Source organism: Diabrotica undecimpunctata, chromosome 3 (genome assembly GCF_040954645.1).
Source record: "Diabrotica undecimpunctata isolate CICGRU chromosome 3, icDiaUnde3, whole genome shotgun sequence".
NCBI classification, from domain to species: domain Eukaryota; kingdom Metazoa; phylum Arthropoda; class Insecta; order Coleoptera; family Chrysomelidae; genus Diabrotica; species Diabrotica undecimpunctata.
Window position 1 is genome coordinate 110,791,681 of NC_092805.1, and position 17,668 is coordinate 110,809,348.

The following is a 17,668-nucleotide window of genomic DNA, read 5'->3' on the forward strand; positions in this document are numbered from 1 at the left end:
TTTTTGACACACAATGAGTGCTATTTTTGGACTTCCCTTCGACCCTATTTTTAAAAATGTTAAGGTTAAAAAGATATTTGAGTGATAAAGGTGTCATGTCACATAACTTCTACTAGATTTAGAGAATAGAGGTGTTATGTCACATTTTTAGGACTTGACACCTTTATCCCGTAAAAATGAGGAAGTTTCTTGTTCAGAGCTGGCTTAATGGCAAAGTGGAGCAGTGCTTTGATGTTGTCGGTACTATTAAATAAATAAGTATTTTGATAAAAAATAACTAACATTTTATTATGGGATCCAGAATAAAACGCATGTTTAAATTATTAGAAAATCAAAAGTCAACTTTGGAAATATTGGTAAGTATGTTATAATGATGTTTCACTAATAGTGAATATTATATTTTTAAAGGTTCTATATTAATATTACAGTTGATATTTACATTGGTATTGAGACATTTTTTATTTGCAGATAATACAAACGATAGTTTTCAAGAAGCTGCTACATCATCCAGTAATATAAACGTAAATTTTCAAGATGTTACGTACATTAGTGAGTATTCTCCATGCAGCGATGAAAACAATTCTAATGATTCGGAAAATACTGATAAATATAATAAAGAAAATATCGAGGAGGTTAAGCGAAACCGTTTCTCTACAAATGGAGCAACATTGCAAGACAACACAAATTACTGAAGCAGAAACTGAAAACGAAACGATTTCATCGCCCAATAAACAAAATATACGACACGTCACTGCTAATGGTATAGAGCAAACTTGTTTAAAAACAAAGGTGTTTACACTAAAACCAAAAGTATCCAAAAAGCGACCACGTAATTCAAGGGAGTGGAAACGAACAAAACCTGCAAAACTAAGACAAATGGGTCAAGAATAAATTTCGCAAACACGAAAAGTAATGAAAAGGAAAGAAATCAAGCTTGGAGTACTTTGTACAGAGCAGTGTTTGTACAAACAAGTTCAATATAGAGGATAGAGAAATGTTTTTCAGAAAATTTTATGCTTTGGTTAGGAACGCTAAAAATACTTTACTGTTTAAAAGTATTACAATGCAACCAGTAGCTCGTCATCGTCATCGTTCTAATACAAGCTTATTAAAAAATTACACCTTCAAATATGGGATAACACACAATAAAAAGGTAATAAGAGTGTATAAAACTGCTTTTTGCTCTCTATATGAAATCGGCCGAAAAAAAGTTGAAAGACTACAAAATTCACTAAGGCTTGGCCAATCTATACCATCACCTAATCAACAAGGACGTCATGAAAATCGTCCGCACAAAATAAGTGATGATGTGGTCAACCGCAATGGAAGACATATACAAAAGATTCCAGCTGAAAATTCGCATTATTAAAGAAACAAAAATGGGTACAAGAAATACCTTTCTCCTCTGCTTCATGTAAATAAACTGTACGAACTGTATATATAAGACTGTAAAGAGCACAACTTGGATAATTCATATATGGTTAAAGCTTCTTTCTACAGACACAGTTTTGAAACTAAGTTCAAATGTGGATGTTCCAACTTCGTCATCCATTGCAGGAAACATTCAGGACACAAATCCTATTTTTTCACATGGACAGGGAATATTGCTAATAGAGGCAGTAATGAAGTTGAAAGTTGTCTGTTGCGGTTTTGCAAATTATTAAAAGAGAAGAATCCTGAAATTGACCATTTGATAATATGGTCGGATTCATGTGCAGGCCAAAACAAAAACTTTTTCATAACCTGCTTGTACCAATATTTAATTTTAAATATTTGGTTTAAAATAATTAAACATAGGTATCCCGAAGTTAAAAAGAATAGAAAATCACGGATATCGAAATGAAACCAAAGACCTCTTCCGGAAAGTGAAAATTCTTGCGAGAGAATTTAAACCCAAGAACTATGCAATAGAGGACAAACAGGGTATTATCATAAGTGATATCGACAGAGTGTTGGAAACATGGAAAAACTATTGTTCAGAGCTCTACAGGGATGAACACGTAAATCTAGGCCACACTTCAGCCCTCGAAAACATCGCATACAACCCTGAACCTGAAATTCTGCTATCCGAGATTGAAGAAGCTGTAACTCACCTCAAGAAGAATAAATCCCCTGGCTGCGATGATATCACGGGAGAGCTCCTTCAGAACATGGGAGACAAAGGATGTTACATAATGTGGAAACTTTGTAATAAAATTCGGAGATGCGGAAAGTGACCCAGAGAATGGCGCACATCATTGTGCATACCAATCCATAAAAAAGGAACAACTACAAAGTGTAGTAATTATCGTACCATCTCACTGATTTCCCATCCAAGCAAAATATTACTAAGAATCATTAAACGCCGTTTGCAACAATACTTAGACAAACAAATTCCCCAAGAACAAGCAGGCTTTGTCAAAGGGAAGGGTACGAGAGAGCAAATCCTTAATATGCGGCAGCTCATAGAAAAGGCCCGCGAATTTAAAATTCCAATAATAATCTGTTTTCTAGACTACCAAAAGGCATTTGATTGTGTGAAGTGGGAAGTTCTCTGGACAGTTGTTCATGAGATGGGAGTTCCAGATCATTTGGCAATATTAATTAAAAATTTATACGAAGATAACTCAGTTAAAAAAAGAATTGAAAACCAGCAATCTCATACCTTCAAAACCAGCAGAGGTGTACGACAAGGGTGCATACTATCTCCAGACCTGTTCAATTTATATGGAGAATACATAATGAGGAACGCACTCGATGGATGGAGAGGCGGCATCTCCATTCCAGGAAAAAAGATCTCAAACTTAAGATTCGCAGACGATACGACACTGATAGCAACATCTGAAGAGGAGATGTCGAGACTGATAAAGAGAGTAGAAACCGAAAGCAACAAGTGTGGGCTCAAGATTAATAATCAGAAAACAAAAATCATGATTGTGGACCACGCGAATATCCTCCAAACAACAGGCGCCCTAAATCAATTCAAGAAAGTAGACGAGTTCACGTATCTAGGATCTTCCTTAAGCAATGCAGCCTCCTCCCATACGGAAATTCGCAGAAGAATAGGGATGGCCAAGAACGCGATGAGTCGACTGTCAAAAATATGGAAGGACCGCTCTTTATCCAAAAAACTCAAAATGAGACTGGTACGGACACTAATTTTTTCAATCTTCAGTTACGGTGCCGAAACATGGACAACAAAAACAAGGGATAGGAAAAGGATTGACGCATTCGAAATGTGGTGCTGGAGACGAATGCTACGCGTCTCGTGGACGGAGCACAGATCCAATCAGTCGATTCTCGAAGAGCTAAACATTCAGACCAGACTCTCCTCTCAGTGTCTTGCAAATGTTTTAAAGTTTTTTCGCCACATTGCGAGAAGAGACAATGACAACTTAGAAAGACCAATTGTGTGCGAAAACGTAGAAGGACGTAGAGGCAGAGGACGCTCACCTATCCGATGATCAGATCAAGTACAGAAAGCCACTGGAGAGACGTTTTCCGAGTCCATGAGAGCAGCCCAAAATCGCAAGAGATGGAGAGAATTGACAGCCCGCATTGTAGGAAATCACGATCCTCAGCAATGAGGAAACGACAAGAGAGAGAGAGATCCCGAAGTAGGAAACAGTTATCTCGACTACGATCGAGACTTTGGCCGAATTGAGAAAGTGCTTCGGAAGCATCAAAATATCTTTACACCAGACCAATACCGTGAAATCATTACTTCTGCTAGTACTAAAGACAGTGTGTATGTAAATATGGAGCATTTCTTTTTTGATTTCGAAGCACTTCCAGCCATGCTTCATTTAATGAAAAGAGTGACAAATACAATTTACGAAAAAGTTAACCTAAGGGTTAACGTTAAATAGATTTGAGTAGAAAAATTTGGCTATAATTTTTGTAAAACCTGTTTAGATCCGTCCAGTCCATATTTGGAAGTGGATTTACATAAGAAAGGTACATCTTAAGTTGAACCTGAATCTATTACATTAAGATAGCTGCCCAAAATCAGAACAGCCCCAAGACCAAAAAGTCAAGGAAATCGTGCTAGTTTAGTTTTGATTAGTGTTAAAAATGTTTTATAAAGAATAATATTATGTTTAATAAAGAATAACTTACTTTCATATCTATATAACTCCTTTATTCACAATAAATCATATAAACTTTTTCTTGTAGGTTAATGGATAAAGGTGTTATGTACACAAAAAAATATTTTTTCTAGAGATTTGCATCTTGAAATATTTCTGAACCATATCACAGACAATACTTTAAACTCATTTAACTAATAGAGTTTTACCAATTTCAATCTAAAACATAATAGAAACGTTCCAGATCAAAATTTATTTTATCAACTTACTCAGAAATAAAAAAATGTGACATAACACCTTTATCCACCTATATCTTCAATTGTCAATTTAGTTTTCTATGTGACAATTTATTTTTCTTCTATTTATTTATCATCGTCCTATAGCTTTTTAGATTTTGTTTTAACATCTTAATAAAGATAGCGCATATCACGGCCTTGCAATATTCTAAGACGTCTAGACCCCCGACGACAATAAGTCTCATTATTAAACCACCTGCTCCAAATTTTTAACACCACTGATGGATTAGCTTCAAGTCTTTCCCATAAGGCAAAACCGGCCTCTTTCATGTCTACAATGCGTAAGTCAAAGTCGCTTAAATGACGAAATTGCCGATGACGATGATTTTTTTTGGGTAAATCAAAAACAATCTAAAATGACCAAATATTACAAATAAACTCTGCTTCTTGTGCCCTCTGGTTTTGAAAATACTGGTAACTGTTACTTGTTCAGTTACCAGCTGAAGTCCGTTTGAAGAGGTTTACTCTCCGGACACTGGAACTCGCTTAAAGCATGGGTGTATGTTACCTGAAGTAAAATTTAATTAAAATATTAAACATCAAATAATATTAACAATATCATGTACAATCTTTGGCAACATTACGTATTTTAAAGGGTTTTTACCCTAATATTTTGGTGGCTCAGGCATGGTAACCTGTATTTTTAACCTGATGATGGAACTGTTGTTCCGAAAACGTTCGTGTTTTTAATGTAGCCCTTTTAAGGTTTTTTTTTAAAATATACCCACTTACAAAGTGGGTATATTTTTCTTTTTTTTTATTCATTATCCCAATGTATATATATATATATATATATATATATATATATATATATATATATGTATATATATATATATAATATATATATATATATATATATATATATATTTCTTTGTAGTACCAATTGACTTCTGGACGAAAAGTATTCCCATTTGGCATCCGTGAATATTCACGGGCCACAATATACAGCGAATTCTGTTGCGGTACCAATTGGCATCAATCGCTGTTGCGGTTTCTTTGGCATCGATTGGCTTTGGACCTTTAGCATCCATTGGTTTATGACTCAAGTCGACAATAATACCTAAAGGTTTCGGTGGAATTCTACCTGAGTCAATTCATCTGTTCAGTCATTGTAATATTTTGTTGTCGAAACGGATGTTTAAAAATTTAACTTGTTAGAGTATATTACGCTTTATCTATAAATTGTAGGCAGGTAGTTATTGCTTTTTTCGAGATTGAATATTTTTCTTTTAAAATTATGACAGCTTCAAATTTGATTTAATTTGCTAAATACTTTTATTTTACATTTTTTAAGCTCAGTAATTTAAAAATGTTTTATCGTCTTTTAACAACTTCTAGTCTGATTATTCCCTGAGTAAAAGAGCTCTGTTGTAATGAATTATTTGGTATTACTAAAGAAATTCTGGTATAGTAGGATTAAATGTTAAAATTAAATGTTACAATGATTGTAACTTCATGTCTTGGGCTGTTACGTCGCATTATGGGCTATATGGGCTGTATTTTCTCGTTCTTGTTCGTATTTCTCTTCGATTTGCATTTTCGATGACACTTTCCAATATTTTAGCAAATTCAAAGTCCATGAAAAATACTTAGAAAGCAAACAAAAGTACTTATAAGAGTATACGACCATTTGATAACACTCACTGTGAAAATTTTTGCAAGTGAAGATGTTTAAGACAACAGGCACATTATTGCCGAACGCAAAGTGCACATAACTTTCTCCTTTATTTTTTGGTATCTGACTTCTTACAACTGTGTGTATTTTTCTTTCCTCTGCCCATACTTCTCGTACGTCACTGAATCTGGTTTGATGTGGTATTATATAATAATAGATGCACAATCAAAACGAACCAGATTCTTTTACATTAAAAAGAGATAAAATATTATGTCCATATACTATGAAAAGCAATAATTAAAAAAGAGTCGTATTTTAACACATATTTGTTTTTCTTTAACCGTTTGTTAATAAATAATATATCAAAATTTATTCGACATAATGTATGTTTTATTTTAAGGCTGTAACATATAAATAAGAATTACCTGTTATGAAGGCACTACATAGGTAATTATTATCTGTACCTAACAAAAACCAATTTTATCAAAATCAACCTAGTTTGAAATATATTGAGTCTCGATTATATCTCATGGTTGTGTTTGCCCTACGTAGAAAAAAATAAAATAAAATTACTGAAATCTCTTGGGAATTGAAGTACTCAAGAATTGAAAAGATGTTGAAATTACTGTAACTTTGAAGAAGTTGAAAATCAAATGTTTAAAGGTACACTTCTTTTAAACAAAATTCAGAATCAGTATTTTATCTCTTAACTTCATTAGAAGTGAATAATAAAGAAGTTATATACATACAAAAGGTTTTTGTAAGAAACACAGTTGCAAACATATAATTTACAAAATTTCTTGGTCTCTCTTTTTAAAATGGCGATACATAGCTTTCAACGTAAACAAAGTTTTAGGAGTAGTGTCCACTTAATAGCTTCTAATGGTAATAGTGGGTTAGGGACAATTAAAACCTAGTTAATGTTTAAAATTTGCCAATGTTTTTACTTTATTTTAAGTCTTTATCAAGGCTATACATGGCACATACCTATAATGGTACATAAAATGATCCATTGTGATTTATATACAGTGAGGTCCTAAGGTAACAGATAAATTCAATATTTTTGTAACTAAAAATCTTTTGACGAAATCCTCATGTAGGTCGGTTTTTATTTTTTGTTGTGCATTTTTTTCAATAGAATCTTTTTATACAGGGCGTGTCGTGTAACAGTGGCCAATACCAACTTTCTTATTTTAGATACAACACCCTGTGTATTATTATATTTTTGAATTTCTTAGAATATTAGGTAAAATTTATATTTAATCTTCTATTCTTATCTTTAACCGTTTTTAAGTAATCGAGGTTGGAAAAGTGACATTTCGTGTATTTTTCCTCACAAAATCTAAACAGTTCGACCTAGAGTAAAATGGTTTTTACATTATTATCTTACTTTTTAATATGCTATCTAGTGGTATCAAACCCAGAGATGATAGGATTATATTCAAAATGACAAATTTTGAAATTTAGGGCCGACCACGACAATTTTCGTATTTTATTTTTATTTAATACCACTAGATAGCATATTAAAAACTAAGATAGTAATACAAAAACTAATTAAAATGGACCAAATCCAATAGTTGGCTGTATACCCTGAATTAATATAAAGACAAAAGCTTTTTGTAAATACAAAAAGCTTTTGTCTTAATATAAAAACCATTTTACTCTAGATCGAACTGTTTAGATTTTGTGAGCAATTGTCACTTTTCCAACCTCGATTACTCAAAAACAGTTAAAGATAGGAATAGAAGATTGAATATAAATTTTATCTAGAATATTCTTAGAAATCAAAAGATATAATAATATACAGGGTGTTGTATTTAAAATAAGAAAGTTGGTATTGGCCACTCTTACACGACACGCCCTGTATAAAAAGATTATATTGAAAAAATGCACAACAAAAAACAAAAATCGACCTGTACGAGGATTTCGTCAAAATATTTTTAGTTACAAAAATATTGAATTTATCCGTTACTTTAGGACTCACATGTCGTATGGAAATAATCAACATTGACCACACCGGGTTTATTTAAAAAAAAATAGCCTCGATAAAAACGTAAAATAGGTAAAGTCTATACGTTAGCAATTGTACAAAACCCACTATTACCATTAGAAACATAGACTAGTTAGAAACTTTATTTTAAAGCTAGAACAGCTAAGAAAAAATGAATGTTTGTCCAACCTCAAATTCTATCTACAACATTTCATTGGATTTACAAAATCCAAGAGAAAATATTAATATGACGACGTTTTAAAACGTTAATAAAATTAGGTTTAATTCAATAAGAAAGTAATGAAGGATACATTAAAACTATAGGATTGTAATAGAATATTTTATTGAAACTCGTAATCACTTGAATGAATTATTGTGATTTATATTTATTTTGTGCAAATACTTTTATTGTGTCCCATTTCCTGTTTTTAAAAACATTTGGATACTTTTCTACCAAATTTAAAACTTCCATTTTTTTTGGCGGAATTTTCTTCTTAATATGACGTGCAAAGAATTTTTGCGTAAGTTCTTTTTCCTCTTTTGTCCATGGAACTAAAATACGTTTACCTTTCTCCTGTATTCTATTTTGTGACGGGATGTTTACTTCATTTTGTTGAAGAATAGGTTGATTAGTATTTTCTTCGTCACTATCAGCTTCTTCTGCGTCTTCCAATATCTCGTTATCGACTTCAATCTCATTTAAATTTCGATTTTTATATTGGTCAATATTAGTGTTTTGGGCGAGCAATAATATTTTGGAAACTTTTGCGGTTTGGTAAATGTCTGACGGGAGACGATACCACTCATCATGAGTTTTTGAGGTATGCCCCATAAATTTTGCTAGTTGTTCTAGTTCACCCTTTTCCATTTTTAAAATTTGTATTATTGTTGCTAAGTGTTTTCTGAGGCGAGTTGACGTGAGGGTAGTGATTTTGTTTGCATCATTCAACACCTTAGAAGCATGCTTTCTGAGAACATGATATCCACTGATGCAGTTAATAGTATTCGGTATGCCAAATAGGTATTCGTTGTAAGAGGTAAAAAAATTATTCCTATATTTAATTAAAGTGTCAACTCCACTTTTGGTCAATTTGTCAAACAGAACAGGTACGCCTCTACCTCTCTTACCTCTTATTACTATGCGTTTTAAAGAGTGAACTAAAATTTTCTCGGTTTCTGTTAGGACTTTCTCAAACTCTTTAGAAGATTGAGAATCATGATGTTTTAAATAAATATCTAAAGGTAATCTCTGCAGCTCCCCTACTCGTCTTTGCTATACTACTTTGCTATACTATAAAATACTAGTTATGTTTGGATCAACAGAAACAACTACTCCGAGGGCTAATACCCCTACCGGCATTGAATTATACTATTGATCCTATAGTCGCAGAACAACACAACCCATCAAGTGTGAAACGCCAAACAGCTGTTTCGGTCCGCCAGACCTCATCAGTGACGCTTGGCTTCTCCATTGGAAAGTTGTTCGTTCTGCTTAAGGGTACAAGGTCCTCTGAATCTCAAATGTAGATGAGAATGCAATCCACTCTTAACTGATCAACATTTAATATGTCATCACAGGTGTTCCGTGTGCAATGCTGCCAGGTCACCCATGTGCAGCTTGGAACAACAAGAGCCATTTGCTGATCGGTTTAGGTCACTGAAACCCAACCAATTATGTTTGGATCAACAGAAACAACTACTCCGAGGGCTAATACCCCTACCGGCATTGAATTATACTATTGATCCAATGGTCGCAGAACAACACAACCCATCAAGTGTGAAACGCCAAACAGCTGTTTCGGTCCGCCAGACCTTATCTGTGACGCTTGGCTTCTCCATTGGAAAGTTGTCCGTTCTGCTTAAGGGGACAAGGTCCTCTGAATCTCAAATGTAAATGAGAATGCAATCCACTCTTAACTGATCAACATTTAATATGTCATCACAGGTGTTCCGTGTGCAATGCCGCCAGGTCACCCATGTACAGCTTGGAACAACAAGAGCCATTTGCTGATCGGTTTAGGTCACCGAAACCCAATTAATTATATTTAGATCAACAGAAACAACTACTTAGAGGGCTAATACCCCTACCGGCATTGAATTATACTATTGATCCTATAGTCGCAGAACAACACAACCCATCAAGTGTGAAACGCCAAACAGCTGTTTCGGTCCGCCAGACCTGATCAGTGACGCTTGGCTTCTCCATTGAAAAGTGTTCGTTCTGCTTAAGGGGACAAGGTCCTCTGAATCTCAAATGTAAATGAGAATGCAATCCACTCTTAACTGATCAACATTTAATATGTCATGACAGGTGTTCCGTGTGCAATGCTGCCAGGTCACCCATGTACAGCTTGGAACAACAAGAGCCATTTGCTGATCGGTTTAGGTCACCGAAACCCAACCAATTATGTTTGGTAAACAGAAACAACTACTCCGAGGGCTAATACCCCTACCGGCATTGAATTATACTATTGATCCAATGGTCGCAGATCAACACAACCCATCAAGTGTGAAACGCCAAACAGCTGTTTCGGTCCGCCAGACCTTATCTGTGACGCTTGGCTTCTCCATTGGAAAGTTGTCCGTTCTGCTTAAGGGGACAAGGTCCTCTGAATCTCAAATGTAAATGAGAATGCAATCCACTCTTAACTGATCAACATTTAATATGTCATCACAGGTGTTCCGTGTGCAATGCCGCCAGGTCACCCATGTACAGCTTGGAACAACAAGAGCCATTTGCTGATCGGTTTAGGTCACCGAAACCCAATTAGTTATATTTAGATCAACAGAAACAACTACTTAGAGGGCTAATACCCCTACCGGCATTGAATTATACTATTGATCCTATAGTCGCAGAACAACACAACCCATCAAGTGTGAAACGCCAAACAGCTGTTTCGGTCCGCCAGACCTGATCAGTGACGCTTGGCTTCTTCATTGGAAAGTTGTCCGTTCTGCTTAAGGGGACAAGGTCCTCTGAATCTCAAATGTAAATGAGAATGCAATCCACTCTTAACTGATCAACATTTAATATGTCATCACAGGTGTTCCGTGTGCAATGCTGCCAGGTCACCCATGTACAGCTTGGAACAACAAGAGCCATTTGCTGATCAGTTTAGGTCACCGAAACCCAACCAATTATGATTGGATCAACAGAAACAACTACTCCGTGGGCTAATACCCCTACCGGCATTGAATTATACTATTGATCCAATGGTCGCAGAAAAACACAACCCATCAAGTGTGAAACGCCAAACAGCTGTTTCGGTCCGCCAGACCTTATCTGTGACGCTTGGCTTCTCCATTGGAAAGTTGTCCGTTCTGCTTAAGGGGACAAGGTCGTCTGAATCTCAAATGTAAATGAGAATGCAATCCACTCTTAACTGATCAACATTTAATATGTCATCACAGGTGTTCCGTGTGCAATGCTGCTAGGTCACCTATGTGATCAGTTAAGAGTGGATTGCATTCTCATTTACATTTGAGATTCAGAGGACCTTGTCCCCTTAAGCAGAACGGACAACTTTTCAATGGAGAAGCCAAGCGTCACTGATGAGGTCTGGCGTACCGAAACTGCTGTTTGGCGTTTCACACTTGATGGGTTGTGTTGATCTGCGACCATTGGATCAATAGTATAATTCAATGCCAGTAGGTGTATTACCCCTCGGAGTAGTGGTTTTTGTTGATCCAAACATAATTGGTTGGGTTTCGGTGACCTAAACCGATCAGCAAAGGGCTCTTGTTGTTCCAAGTTGTACATGGGTGACCTGGCAGCATTGCACACGGAACACCGGTGATGACATATTAAATGTTGATCAGTTAAGAATGGATTGCATTCTCATTTACATTTGAGATGCAGAGGACCTTGTCCCCTTAAGCAGAACGGACAACTTTCCAATGGAGAAGCCAAGCGTCACTGATGAGGTCTGGCGGACCGCAACAACTGTTTGGCGTTTCACACTTGATGGGCTGTGTTGTGCTGCGACCATTGGATCAATAGTATAATTCAATGCCGGTAGGGGTATTAGCCCTCGGAGTAGTTGTTTTTGTTGATCTAAACATAATTAATTGGGTTTCGGCGGCCTAAACCGATCAGCAAATGGCTCTTGTTGTTCCAAGCTGTACATGGGTGACCTGGCAGCATTGCACACGGAACACCTGTGATGACATATTAAATGTTGATCAGTTAAGAGTGGATTGCATTCTCATTTACATTTGAGATTCAGAGGACCTTGTCCTCTTAAGCAGAACGGACAACTTTCCAATGGAGAAGCCAAGCGTCACTGATAAGGTCTGGCGGACCGAAACAGCTGTTTGGCGTTTCACACTTGATGGGTTGTGTTGTGCTGCGACCATTGGATCAATAGTATAATTCAATGCCGGTAGGGGTATTAGCCCACGGAGTAGTTGTTTCTGTTGATCCAATCATAATTGGTTGGGTTTCGGTGACCTAAACCGATCAGCAAATGGCTCTTGTTGTTCCAAGCTGTACATGGGTGACCTGGCAGCATTGCACACGGAACACCTGTGATGACATATTAAATGTTGATCAGTTAAGAGTGGATTGCATTCTCATTTACATATAAAATACTAGCTTTTATCCTCGATTCGATTGTGATGGCGTCTTCTGCCGAGAAGTATCCCTTGAAAATACAACTTTTTTTAATAAAATGTATCATCTGTGCTTATTTGTGTCCCTGTCAAAATTGCAAAAATAATCAATATGATCGGTTAAAAAGTTAAACAGGGAATGCGAAAAAAAACAAGCCGACAAACACCTTACACTCACATTTATAATATTAGTTAATATTTTCACAGAAAAAAAGACAAAGCATAACCAGAGATAGATAAAAACTAAGCATCTTAACGAAAGAATCTTATTAACACAGCGCCAAACCACATTTTCAAAATTCACAACATTTTTAATGCATTTACAACCCCTAACATTAAATGCTTTTTAATACACAACGTTTTAGCAATGTGCTTCAAAAAATTATATACATGGCGCTGAGAAATAAGGTTATAAAACCTTTCAAAAAGAATAAAAGACTGCAGATAACAAGAAAGTAAGATAAAACCAATAATATATTGTAAATCCAAAAACTAAACAAAAAATATCCATTCTAAGAATTAAACTCAAACGCGAATCGACCAGATGTTACTCGAACCTTTATAAACCTGGAATCTAAGACAATCTAAGTGACTAACTGGCTTCCAAAATCGTATCACATCCTGTAGATGCCAATTGAACCGCTAAGCTGTAACGACATGAATATCGCTTCAACTCAATATACACAAATCGATGGTGGCGCTGCTTATTTTTTGCCTCGAACTACGATTTATTTACGAATCAAAAAACGGTCCAATTGGATTCCGGGTTCATATCGCGTAAAGAGCCTTATAATATCATCCACTATGCGTTTCTGATATTATTTTGAAGAGGTCAATTGGCATCCGAATACCGGATGCCAATTGACCAGCGGAAGCCAATTGAACCTACAACTTTACATGTGGGAATTCAATTGTTACCGTAAATAAATATATGTATATATATATATAATATATATATATATATATATATATATATATATATATATATATATATATATATATATACATATCTTCAGGGTTTCTACAGTATTCACTGCCTTTTCTCGCTCAACCGTTTCCATCTCTCTCTGTTGTCCCATTTTTCATGGTTTAGGCCTCTCTTACTCATGGCGTCGTCTACTTCGTTCCTCCAGGATTTTCGGGGTCGTCCTCTTTTCCTCCTTCGTATGGGGATCCATTCGGTTATTCTCATTATCCATCTGCTGTCACTAGTTCTTCTTACATGTCCATACCACTTTAGTCTTTTTTGTTCTATGTATGTTAGTATGTCTGTTTCTGTTGATGTTCTTTGCTTTATTTTGTCATTACTTCTCCTATCCATTGTTGTTACTCTGCAGCATCTTCGCAGGCATTTCATCTCTGTTGCTACTATCTTACTGCTGTTTTTTTTTGTTTATGATCCAATTTTCAGCCCCATATGTCATAATACTTCGAACTAATGTTTTATAAATCTGTGTTTTTGTCTTCATATTTAGGTGTCTATCACACCATACTGTGTTAAGTTGTCGGATTGCTGTTCTTATTTGTCCTAATCTTTGTGTAATTTCTTCCTCTTTTGTTGCCTTTTTCGTGATTATAAACCCCAAGTATTTGAATTTATCCTTTCCTTTGATTGTTACGTTGTCATCAATCTGTAAATCTTCTATGTCTTTTTCACTTGTATCTACAAGTACTCTGTTTTCGCGACATTAATAACTAGGCCAGCCTTGGTATATTCTTCTTGTTGTTGTGTACACCCCAAAATATTGTTGTACCCCATGGCGAAGAGAAAAAAAAACGAAATCGCCTCTTTTTAGCATCTTTCATATAATAGGTCCCATGATAATTTTGAAAAGAAAACAATAACTTAAAATTTAATTTAAACATCATTTATCTAATTTATTACTGTAATACCTAGTAATACGTAACGGTAATAATAGTAATATATGTAATATACAGTTGACTAGTGACTAGATGGTTACTTATAATCTTATTTGAATGTCACAATCTATCACACTCCGATTCCAAGCCTTGCAATCAGGTTGAAATCATGAAAGGGGCTGTGTAACGTTCAAACTGAACATCGAAATTAATTTAAAAAAATCTAATAGAAATCAATTTATTTGCCTTAACAGGTTTGTCATAAACTATACGGAACGCAACCCGGAAATATAAAATTTACGGGGTGCGTAAAATTTTAATAAGAGGTTCCATTTATGTTTTCTTTCCGTGTATGGATTTATCCATCAGGCTACACATTTTCGCGGTTGGCCTCAAAATTTCTTATCATCCTAAAGTTGCGAAGAGTGTCTTTTCAATTTAGAGATTAATATGGACATGGACAAACATTTGATTAATATTTTATTTACTTGATTTACACAAGTGCATTTAAATATGGTTTTGTGACTACATAAGGTGTAATAAATGTATTGACATATATGTTTATTTGTAAATAATCACCTATGTTATACGAAATAAGGTAAGCTCATTTTACTCTATTTTTAGCTAATTTAGATTTAAGTAATAAGTATATTTTAATTAAGGGTGAATTTCTTATTGTCTGGAGACATTCTCCAGATTGTTTAATAATAAGATATAATAGTGAGTTAAATGTTTCCGAAAAATATAAAAAAATTCCTTAGTGTGGTAGTATATATTTTTACTATTATTAATTAGTTTTCCTAATAGATCCTTTAAAAATTCGGGTGGTGCCCAAAACTTATCTCTTTTATCTTGAAATTTGGTTGTTTTAAAAATATATTTATTATATATGAAGGGTACAGGTGCAAAGGGGGCAAATCGTAATTTTACATAAATAGATCTAGTGGTGGCATCTTGTAGCAATTTTAACGTAGTTAAAAGTGGCCAGCGACTTGTTATAAAAGCGCTTAGTGCCTGTAAAATGGTAATTCTTATTTACGCATACATACACTCCATGGAATGGAGGCGTGGACAATGACCGCAACAATGATGAAAAAAGTAGAGGCCTTCGAAATGTGGGCTTACCGACGTATATTACGTATATCCTGGACTGAGCACGTGACCAACGAAGAGGTACTACGCCGGATAGGTAAAGAGAGAGAGGTAGGAATAAGTATAAAGAAAAGAAAGTTGGAATACTTGGGTCACGTTATGAGACATAATAAATATAGAGTACTACAACTGATCATTCAAGGGAAAATAGACAGCAGAAGGGGTCCAGGGAGGAGAAGACACTCGTGGCTCCAAAACTTGCGGCAATGGTTCGGATTGTCATCTGCTGAACTATTCAGATCTGCCGTAAACAAAGTCAGAATAACCATGTTGATTGCCAACGTTCGGAACGGACAAGGCACATGAAGAAGAAGATACACCGCCAATAGGGGAAAGTCCTCATCAGGCAGGATCTAAAAGGATATAGTTAATATAAATAATTGATATACGTTGATCTATCGTTAATACGTGCAGTTTAGAGTATGACTCACGAAGCTATTTGTCTCGATTTTGGAAAAAATCTCAGTGTCCCAAACATAAGAACAAACGATGTTTACTATAAGAGCCATGTGAACGTCCATGCATTTAATGTCCACATTCTATCTACAGCAAAAAGTGTCTTACATTTGCACTTACAATGTTGAATGACGTTCTATGGAATTAACAACGAGCTGAGATTAAATTGAGTTGAAATTTTTAGAAGTGCTCGTGCAAAACCATTAACATTTGACGTTGTGAAAATAAATCAATCCTCTTTCAGTTCCCGTCCAATTCGAGAATTACCGGTAGTCTTATAATGAAGCATGGGAGTCAACAATAGTAAAGGGAAAAGAAAGTAAGCGAAAGGGACTTGTGCTACCACAAAATTAATTTGTACTTCCTCCATATTCTCATTCAGGTATAAAAAAATAAATGTCTTGCAATAATATTATTAAACAACGTTATTTTTAGGTTTGATACCAATCTCGTCTCAAAAATTTAAATGCCTACAATATTTAAAACGATTCTGTAATGACGAAACAAAACAATTTTTTTTTAATAGCCTGCCCAAGAATTAAATTTGTTTCATAATAATAACTTTTGTCTACCTGTCATTCCAATTTGTTTTGTTTTTTGTTTTTGTTTTGTTTTGGCAAATAATGTTTGGTGGTTTGACCAATTCAAGCTTATGTCCTATTTTGCATAATATCAATATAAGTTTAATTTCTTGTGTGTGTCACATTAATTACCCAAGTAACTGATCTTATCAACAGAGTTCATGATAACCATCAATAAGTTATCAATAACTGGTTTTAAAATTTAAACTTCGTTTTGTACGAAATAAACATTTAGTAACTTATCTCTTTATGGACCTGTACCCTTCATATGTTAGCCACTGGCCAATATCTTTTCTAAAGAATCCCCACATATCCCTTCCAAACCGAGCAGCCGGGGAAACGTTTCTTATTTGTGTGCACCTACAATAGTGTCTTAATTATCTTTAGTTATCTTAGAATAGAATTATTTGTTCTATGGCCGTTTCATGAAATTCACTGGAAAAACATTTTTTCCAGTAGAAAATTTTAGTGGCGGCTATCTTTTCACTTTCTAATTATCTTATTCGCATCCATAAGTGAATACTGGAAATATTAAGGAGTGACTCGGACCAAGCATCCGAATCTGCCATTGAAGAATAGAAGGTATAAGTAGAAGTAAATGTGATTACCTTCAAAAGTTACTCATTGAAAATAATATCGACGTGGTCGCAATTCAGGAAACCCATGTATAAAACGAAGAACAAATTCTCGCTAGAGGAAGAATTCATGGCTATAATTTATTAGGTGCAACTTACCATCCTCCTTATGGAGTGGCAACCTATGTTCGAAACAAAATAGAAAATGCACACATATTATGTTCTACATTAGATATAAATAACATTCATAAGGTTACTATACAAATTGGCGTAATTGTGACAAAACTGTGGTCTCCGCATATTATTCACGCCCACCCAGACCCTTCAGTTTATGTTGGAGACTTTAACAGTCATCATGAACTCTGAAAGTATAGCCACAGTGATCAAAACGGCGAGGCTTTGCTAAACTGGAGCGAAGAAGCTAACATTTATTTAGTCTTTGAGTCAGATCTAGACTACAGGGTG